The sequence below is a fragment of the Atta cephalotes genome (assembly GCF_000143395.1).
Source record: "Atta cephalotes unplaced genomic scaffold scaffold00027, whole genome shotgun sequence".
Lineage (NCBI taxonomy): Eukaryota > Metazoa > Arthropoda > Insecta > Hymenoptera > Formicidae > Atta > Atta cephalotes.
Genome location: NW_012130091.1, coordinates 4,528,962 through 4,538,431, shown reverse-complemented (window position 1 = coordinate 4,538,431; position 9,470 = coordinate 4,528,962).

Here is a 9,470-nt window from a genome sequence, read left to right as displayed (position 1 = left end):
ATTTATAGATTTGATTTGATTTGATTTAATATTTGAAATTAGGTTAATTCCTACTTTTTTTTTAATTATTTATTGGGGAAGGAATTCAGAGCGATTAGAATATCATATAATGATGTACATATTATTAATTTCATTTCCATTATTAGTTTATATTTTTAATACATATATATATATATATATATATATATGAGATAACTGAAGTTTAGGTGATAATAATAGTGATAACTATAGGTACTTATAATTTTACTTTTTGAGGATTTTTAATAATTTATATATATTTTTTAAAATACTATTTTTTTATTTCATGTTTGATTACCTAAGGCCCTTATTGTAGCTCCGGTATACGGTCAATAGCTTTAGCTGGCGTATTATTAAAAATAGGAAGGTATGGGTTAATTCGATTAATAGAGATATATTATAAAGTTGGAGTTAAATATAGATATTTTATTTTTAGAGTAAAAATTACTGGGAAAATTATTGTGGGAATTTCGTGTTCAGTTCAGGTTGAATTAAAAAGAATAGTAGTTCATTCGTAGTTCATATAAATTTAATGTTATGTAAGTTAATTTTTTATAAAGTAGGAATATTTGGAAGGTATGTAATGATAATTTCTCTTGGACTGTGTTCTTCAGGGATATTTTATATCCCTGAAATAAATTTATATTATGAGCGATCGGGGAGGCTTGTTGTTTCTAAATAAGGTTAATGTTAGTGAGAAACTTTTAAACCCAACTAAAAATAGTTTCCCCTACCAGCCTTTTAAAAATAATGATAATTTTAATTAAAATTAAAATTAAAATTTTTTCTTTTCAAACTATTAATTAATTTACTTATTAATTATTATTAAAAAATAACTCTTTCCTCTATTTTCCGTATTAGCTTAATAACCTTAGAAAAATAATATTTATTTAAAATTATATACAAAACTATACTTATATATATAATATATATACAAAACTAAATACTTCTATTTTTAAAATTTATTTTGTTAACTAATATGCTTTTAAAAATAACGTTATTTTTTATATAATAATTTATACTTATATGTATCAGTTATTATTATTTAACTTATCCCTTATCTATCTTATTTAACTTTTTATTTATATAATTATCGCCCTTATTTATTGATTATCTCAATTTATTAAATAGATTCATTTAAGTTCTTAATAAAAAATATTTATTCTCCTATTATCTTTTAAAAAATAATTAATTAAATAATATTAAATTATTAATTTGAAAATATTATTTGTTATAAAGTAATATTTTTTATGCCACAAATAATGCCTTTAATATGAATCTTTACATTAATTTTTTTAAGTATATTATTATTTATTTTAATTTCTTTTATATATTTTTTTATATTATCTTTTATATATTTTTTATATTACCCTCTAATTTATTCTATAAACTTAATAATAATAAAATTCAACATCAATATAAATCTCATAAAATTTTTTTTTAATTGTTGTTTATGATAATCTCTTTTCTGTTTTTAACTCTATCACTTCTTCCAACTTATCCTTAAATTGATTAAGTATTTTTATTTCCTTATTTATCTTACATTAACAATTTTGACTCTTACCATCCCGAATTACATATTTACGAAATTTATTTACTAATCATATTTTTAATGAATTTAAAATCTTAATTAATTACTCTTTTTCAAATATTATTATTTTTATAAGACTTATCTTATATATCTTCACTGCTTCAAGTCACATAAAATTTTGTCTTTCTATGTCACTTAGACTTTGAATGGGGCTAATATTATACAGAATTGTAAATTCTAAAACTTATTAATTAAATTTAATCGATTTAACCCATCCGGAACTTCTTTTATACTAATACCATTATAGTAATACCAGTTTACAGTTTTTATCGAATCAGTTACCTTAATTATTCGCTCTTTAACATTATCTATTCGTCAATTGCAAATATAATTGCAGGTCACTTACTATTAACTCTCCTAGGTTTCTCTGGATTAAATATTTCTAATTCATTTATACTTTTCATTTTAATTCCCAAGCAAATTTTACTTTATATCCTTGAAATTTCAGTATCTATAAGCTTCAAGCTTACATATTCTCCATTTTATCAACCTTACACAGTAGAGAAATTTAACAAATAATATCAATCTCTATTTCTAATTCTTAATTTTATGACAAATCATAATTATAACCCCTTCCATTTAGTTACCCCTAGTCCCTGACCTCTGATTATTTCTTTTAGTATCTTTAATAACTACTTTAGTAACTTTAGTATCTTTAAACATACTCTGTACTGTTAGATGATTCCATAATTTTTACATTCCTATTTTTTCACTCTCAATCCCAGGTACTTTAATTTGTGATGACGAGATGTTCTTCGTGAAGCTACTTATCAAGGATGCCATATACTATTAAATCTTACATATTCAAAATATTTAAAACTTTTAAAATACTTTTTTATTCACTAATGTAACTCATTTCTATTTAATAATTCTACATTTTGATTAGAATTCAAATTTTAAAATTAATACAATTTATCAATTATACTTCTTATAAAATAATTTCTAAATAACAATACATAAAATTTCTATCAAGATCTTCCTATCGTGGACTATCATTTATAAAACAAGTTCCTCTAACTTTTTGAAATACCGCCAAATTATTTAAATTTATTGATTCACATTTATTTTTTAATTTTTCTAATTTTATTTTATAATAATATGGTATCTAATCCTAGTTTCACTTATAATTTAATTATCTCAAAAATTAAATTATTCTTAATATATATAAATATCTTACATATTCCACCATATAAAAATTATTTTTATTAATAATAATTTATTATCAAATTTATTATCTCTTTAATACTAATTAATTAAATTTACTTATAATATTTAGTATATCATTTAACCGCTATTGCTGGCACTAAAATTTATCATTATTTAAATATAATTTAATTTCTTAAATATATTCATTATAAATATTATTTTCTATATTTAGAAAAAATTAATTAAATTTTTTAAATTTTTCATAAATTTTATTTATTTTCATAATTATAAAATAAATTTTTAAACATAAATTAAATTTTTTTACATTAATATTTTACTAAAAACTTTATTTTAATCTAAATTAATCTTAATTAACTTTTCTTATCAATCTTTACATTATTTTGATATCTATCATCTCTACATCCATATATTTATATTTATATTATTCACAACTCATATTTAAATTTATTTATATATATATATATATATATATATAAAATTTATTATTATAAAATATACACATATTTTTTTTATTTTTATATATTATTGATATTAAAATAACTTTAAATTTTTATTCCTTTACTATTAAATTTATATTCCTCTAATATATCTTATTTTCACATGTCATTTAAATTAAAATAATTTTATTATTAAATTTATTTTTTTTTAAATTATTTTATAATAATTAATAATATTAATTAAATTATTATTTTATTTAATGTTATTTTATTATTAATTATAATTCATTTAATTATTAATTTTTTATTTATTATATTTATTTTTTTATAATTAAAATTAATATAATTTTTAAAATCATGCTATAAATTTTTACATATTAACTTTATATTAAAAATAATTATTTTTATTATTTAATAATTAATTCTAATAAAATATTTTTAATATAAATTATATTATTTCATCATTTTCCCCTATTTATTTTCCATATTAATTTTATTTGATTCTAATCCTTTTCAATCCATCCTTTTTAATCCTTCTTGATAATAAATAATTAAATAAATTTCATTCTTACAGTTTAATTATATTTTTATTTTAATTATATTTTTATTTATTAATCTTATTCTTTATTTATTGATATTTGTACATTTTAACTTTAATTATTTATATATCCATATAATTAATTAATTTATAATTAACAAATTTTTTATATATAAAATTTTATTTTTATTATTTTTTATTTATCATTATTTTCTTTTTTAACTAATAATATTTTATTTTCTATAATTATTTTTAAATTTTTTAATTTCACTATAAAATCTTTTCACTGTAAATGAACTATTTTCTTTAAACTAAAATTTTTTATATTTTTCAATTTAAAACATAATTTTTATTTTTCTTTCTTTTAATTAATTTATTTTAATATTTTTATCATTTATAAAACTTTATTCATTCTAATTATAACATTATTTATATTTAATTTTTAATTTTATTCTTTTTTATATATATTATCTTTTTACGCTTATACAATAAATTATAAACTTAATTAAATAAAATTTTTACTATTAAATAATATTTTTTATTTTTATTATTATTTATAAAGTAAGTAAGCTAAATTCCTGAGCTTTATACTCTAAATATAGAGAAAAATTATCTCTTATTTATTAATTCTTAATTTAATTTATCTTAATCTTAATATTCTTCATACTAATAAATTATTAAATTTAAACTTATCTTATTTTAATTATTTATTAATCTAATAATAAAAATTTTTTATTATTAATCTCTTTTACTTCTTTACAATTTTATTGGATTAATAAAATAAATAATATAAAAAATTATCTATAAAAATAAATAATTTATTACTTACTCATTTTTTAATTATATCATAAATTCAATAAAAATTAATTAATGATATGCCTGATCTAAAAGGATTATTTTGATGAAATAAATTATGTACATGTATGTATACTTTCTTTATTACACTTTATTATATATATAATATTTTCTAACTTTTTTATATATTTTAACCATCTTCTTATATCTTATATATATATATATTATTTATTTCATATATTTAAGAGAGTCGAACTATTCCTAAAAAATTTTTATGCTCTCTTACATTAAAATATATGTAATTAATATAATAGAAATATAATTTATATAAAAATTATATTATTAATAATTTAATTAAATCTTAAATTAATTTATTTCCATATTTATATTTTTAATATTCACTAATATTATTTATAATAATTATAATTAATTATTTTTTTATCTTAACTTTATAAATAAAAATTATAATTTTATATTAAATATTAATTTTTTAAATTAAAAAAATCTATTCTAACTTTTAATAAAAATATAATATTTTTTAAAATCAAAATTTTAACTTATCTAAATTTCTTATTTTTAATTATTTTTTCTTATATTTCATTATTTATACATGATTTGATAATTATCTGATTTTTTTAGAAATTTCTAACTTTTTATTAATTTTTTTACTTAATTTATTTGTAAATAATAAAAAAATTTCTTATATTTTATTATTCAAATACTATTCATCTGTTTAAATAATTTTTTCAATTACAATTAATATTATTAATTTAATAATTATATTTATCATATTCTTTTTTTTTCTTTATTAATTAAACCTTAGTATCCCACCTTTTCATTTTTGATTCCCTTTAATTTCAAAATTTTTATCTTTAAATATACTTTTTATTTTCTCTACTATTCAAAAAATTATTCCCTTTTATATAATATCTTCAATTAAATTAAATAATTTTCTTCCTATTTATTTTATTTTAATTCTTTGTTCAATTATCCCTCCTTTCATATTTTTAATTTAATTTAATTTAAATATTACTAATTTTAAAATAATTATAACCTATTCTTCTATTAATCAATCTAGAATGAATAATCTTAATAATCATATAAAAATTATAATCATATAAAAATTTTCTCCTGATTTATATATTTTTTATTCTATTCATTTACTCTTATATCTCTAATTTTTATTTTTTCATTATTTAAAACATTCAAAAATTCTATAATTATATCTAATAATGTTAATTTAAATGTATTATTTTTATTAATACTTTTTAATATGGCAGGTCTCCTCCCTTTTTCAATATTTTTATTTTAATAAAATGATATTCAATCATTTTATTTATAAAATTAAATAATTTAATTGTCATTATAATTTTAATGATATTTAGATCTTTGTTTATATTATTTATTTATAATGTATTATTTTATTCTTTATTCTTATTTAAATTTGAATCAAAATTAATTATTAAATCATTATAATAATAATATTTTTATTTATTTATTATTTCCATCATTTTTATCATTTATTATTATAATAATTTAAGCTTAAAAAGATTTTAAGTTATACTAAAAAAACTGTAAACTTTCAAAATTTAGAAAATAATTGTTTTATTAATCTTACCACACATATATATAATTTAAATTTATTTAAATTTAATTAATTCGCAATTTAATATTTTTTTTTTAAATTATAATATATTAATTAATTATATTTTTTTATTAATTTTATTATTATCATTTATATTTTTAATTTTTAAAAATATTTAATAAATTTTAAAATATAAATTTTAAAATATAAAATATTTTAAATGTTAGAAATTATTAATATCTTAAATAAATTTACAATTTATTACTTTAGTCAGACATAATATAATTTTTTATTTTAAATTTATAAAATTTTTTATATTTATATTCAATTAATACATTAATCCAAAATCACGCTTTACTGCTATTAAATATAAAATTTTAATAAATAAATAAGTATACATATATTATACTAATAATTAATTTTTTTACTTATAATTTTTTACTTATAATTATGTTAATTTTATTTATCTATAATTAATTAAATTTTTTGTATAGTTCTATTATTTATGAATAAATGATTATTTTCTATCAATCACAAAGATATAGGAATTCTTTACTTTATCCTAGCTATCTGATCTGGTTCACTTGGATCATCTATAAGTATAATTATCCGATTAGAGCTAAGATCATGCGGCAGCCTAATTAATAACGATCAAATTTACAATTCCCTAGTTATTAATCATGCTTTTATTATAATTTTCTTTACAATTATACCTTTCATAATTGGTGGATTTGGAAATTTCCTAATTCCACTAATATTAGGATCTCCGGATATAGCTTACCCGCGAATGAATAATATATGACTCTTACCGCTTTCATTAACACTTCTTATCCTAAGAAATTTCATATATACAGGAATCGGGGCAGATTGAATTCTCTCCCTAACATATCCCATATATTCCACAGTGGGCCCTCAGTTGACCTAACCATTTTTTTCTCTTCATATTGCTGGAATGTCTTCTAGTCTAGAGGTAATTAATTTTATTTCAACAATTTTAAATATACGTCTAAAATCTATACCTCTAGATAATGTCTCCCTTTTAATCTGATCAATTCTCATTACAACTATCCTACTACTCTTATCTCTTCCCGTCTTTGCTGGAGCTATTACTATATTATTAACTGATCGAAACTTAAATACTTCATTTTTTGACTCTTCTGGAGGGGGAGATCCCATTCTTTATCAACATTTATTTTGATTTTTTGACACCCCGAAGTTTACATTTTAATTTTCTCAGGATTCGGCCTAATTTCTCATATTACTATAAATGAAAGAGGAAAAAAAGAAACTTTCGGAACTTTAGGAATAATTTATGCCATAATTGTTATTGGACTATTAGGATTTATTGTATGAGCTCACCATATATTCACTATTTGCCTTGTGTTGATATCCATGCTTATTTTACTTCAGCTACTTTAATTATTGCAATTCCAACAGGTATTAAGGTTTTCAAATGATTGGCTACCCTTCATAGCATAAAAATCAACTACAATCCTGCATTATGATGGTCTTTAGGATTTATTTTTTTATTTTCCATAGGAGGTCTCACAGGAATTATACTTTCTAATTCTTCCATCGACATTGTTCTTCATGACACTTATTAGCTGCAGTAGGCTCATTTCCACTCTTCATAGGAGCTATGTTACTAATTATCGCTGGATTTATTCACTGATTCCCCTTAATTACTGGATTTAAGTTAAATGATTTTTATTTAAATATTCGATTCCTATTTATATTTATTGGTGTCAATTTAACTTTCTTCCCACAACATTTTCTTGGTTTTAGAGGTATACCTCGTCGTTACTCAGACTATCCAGACTCATTCTTATCTTGAAATATTGAAATATCTCTCCTATCAGTTCACTAATATCTATTTTAAGGCTATCAATCTTACTATTCATTATTTGAGAAGCCCTATCTAAAAAACGACTCATTATTAATATTTTTTCCCTTAATTCTTCTTTAGAATGATTAAGTAGATATTCCTCGCTAAACCATAGATTTACAGAAATACCCTCAATAGCATAAAAACTCATTCAAACTAATAATATTTTATAATAAATTAATAAATCAATATACCAACCTCTTTAACTTATTTACCTTTTTCAATTTATTCCTTTTTAATTACCAAACTTTACCTATACTTAATATTTATTTATTAAACTTTAATATGACAGAATAGTGCATTGAATTTAAGCTTCAATTAAAAAGATTTTTTTATATCTTTTATTAAAAATTAATACATGATCTATTTCGCTTCAAAACTCTAACTCTTCTACTTATGATTTAATGATTTTTTTCTATGATTTTGCTATAATCCTTGTAACATTTATTACAATTTTAATTTTATTTATCACATTTAGACTATTATTTATTATAATCAATTAATTCATCGATTTTTATTAGAAAATCAAATTGAAATCGTATGAACTATCCTTCCCATATTCATCCTTATTACTATAGCCATTTCCTCAATTAAAGTTCTTGACCTCACTGATGAAATTTTTTAACATAAATCTAACTGTTAAAGCCTAGGCCACCAGTGATATTGAAGATATGAGTACTCGGATTTCTCAAATATTGACTTTGATTCTTTTATAATCCCCTGATCAACTTATAACAAACGAATTTTTGATATTGATAATCGTTGCGTCTTATCATATAAATATCTTATTCGAATACTTACTCAATAGACGTAATTCATTCATGAGCAATCCCATCCTTAGGAATTAAGATAGATTCTATCCCGAGACGACTCATCAAACTTTATTATTTATAAATCGACCAGGAGTATTTTTTGGTCAATGTTCTGAAATTTGTGATATAAATCTCAGACTTATATCTATTGCTATTGAATCTACTAATCTAACTTATTTTAAAAACTGAATTTATCAATTTTATCAACAATAATTTATATAATTCCTTTCATTATATTATATATTATAAAATTATATATAATAAATTAACTATCTTATTTTAAAATTTTAATATTCCTCTTACACAATTATACTTATATAATATACAACTTACACAAATAATATACAACTTACACAAATTATATTATCTTCTCGCTTGATTATTTTTTATAATAAATAATAACTATATTTAAATTAATTTAAAAAAAATAAAAGATTCTTATTTTTATTTGATTTCATTAACTAAACCCTAAATAATACAATATTATACTCTATTTAATAGTTATCATTATAAATATATAATATAACTTTTATTTTTCTTATATCTATTTTCTTTTATCTATTTTTTATCCCTTAATATTTTAAATATTTATTTATAATAACCTATTTCTTCTAACTACCATATTTTCAAACATATTATATA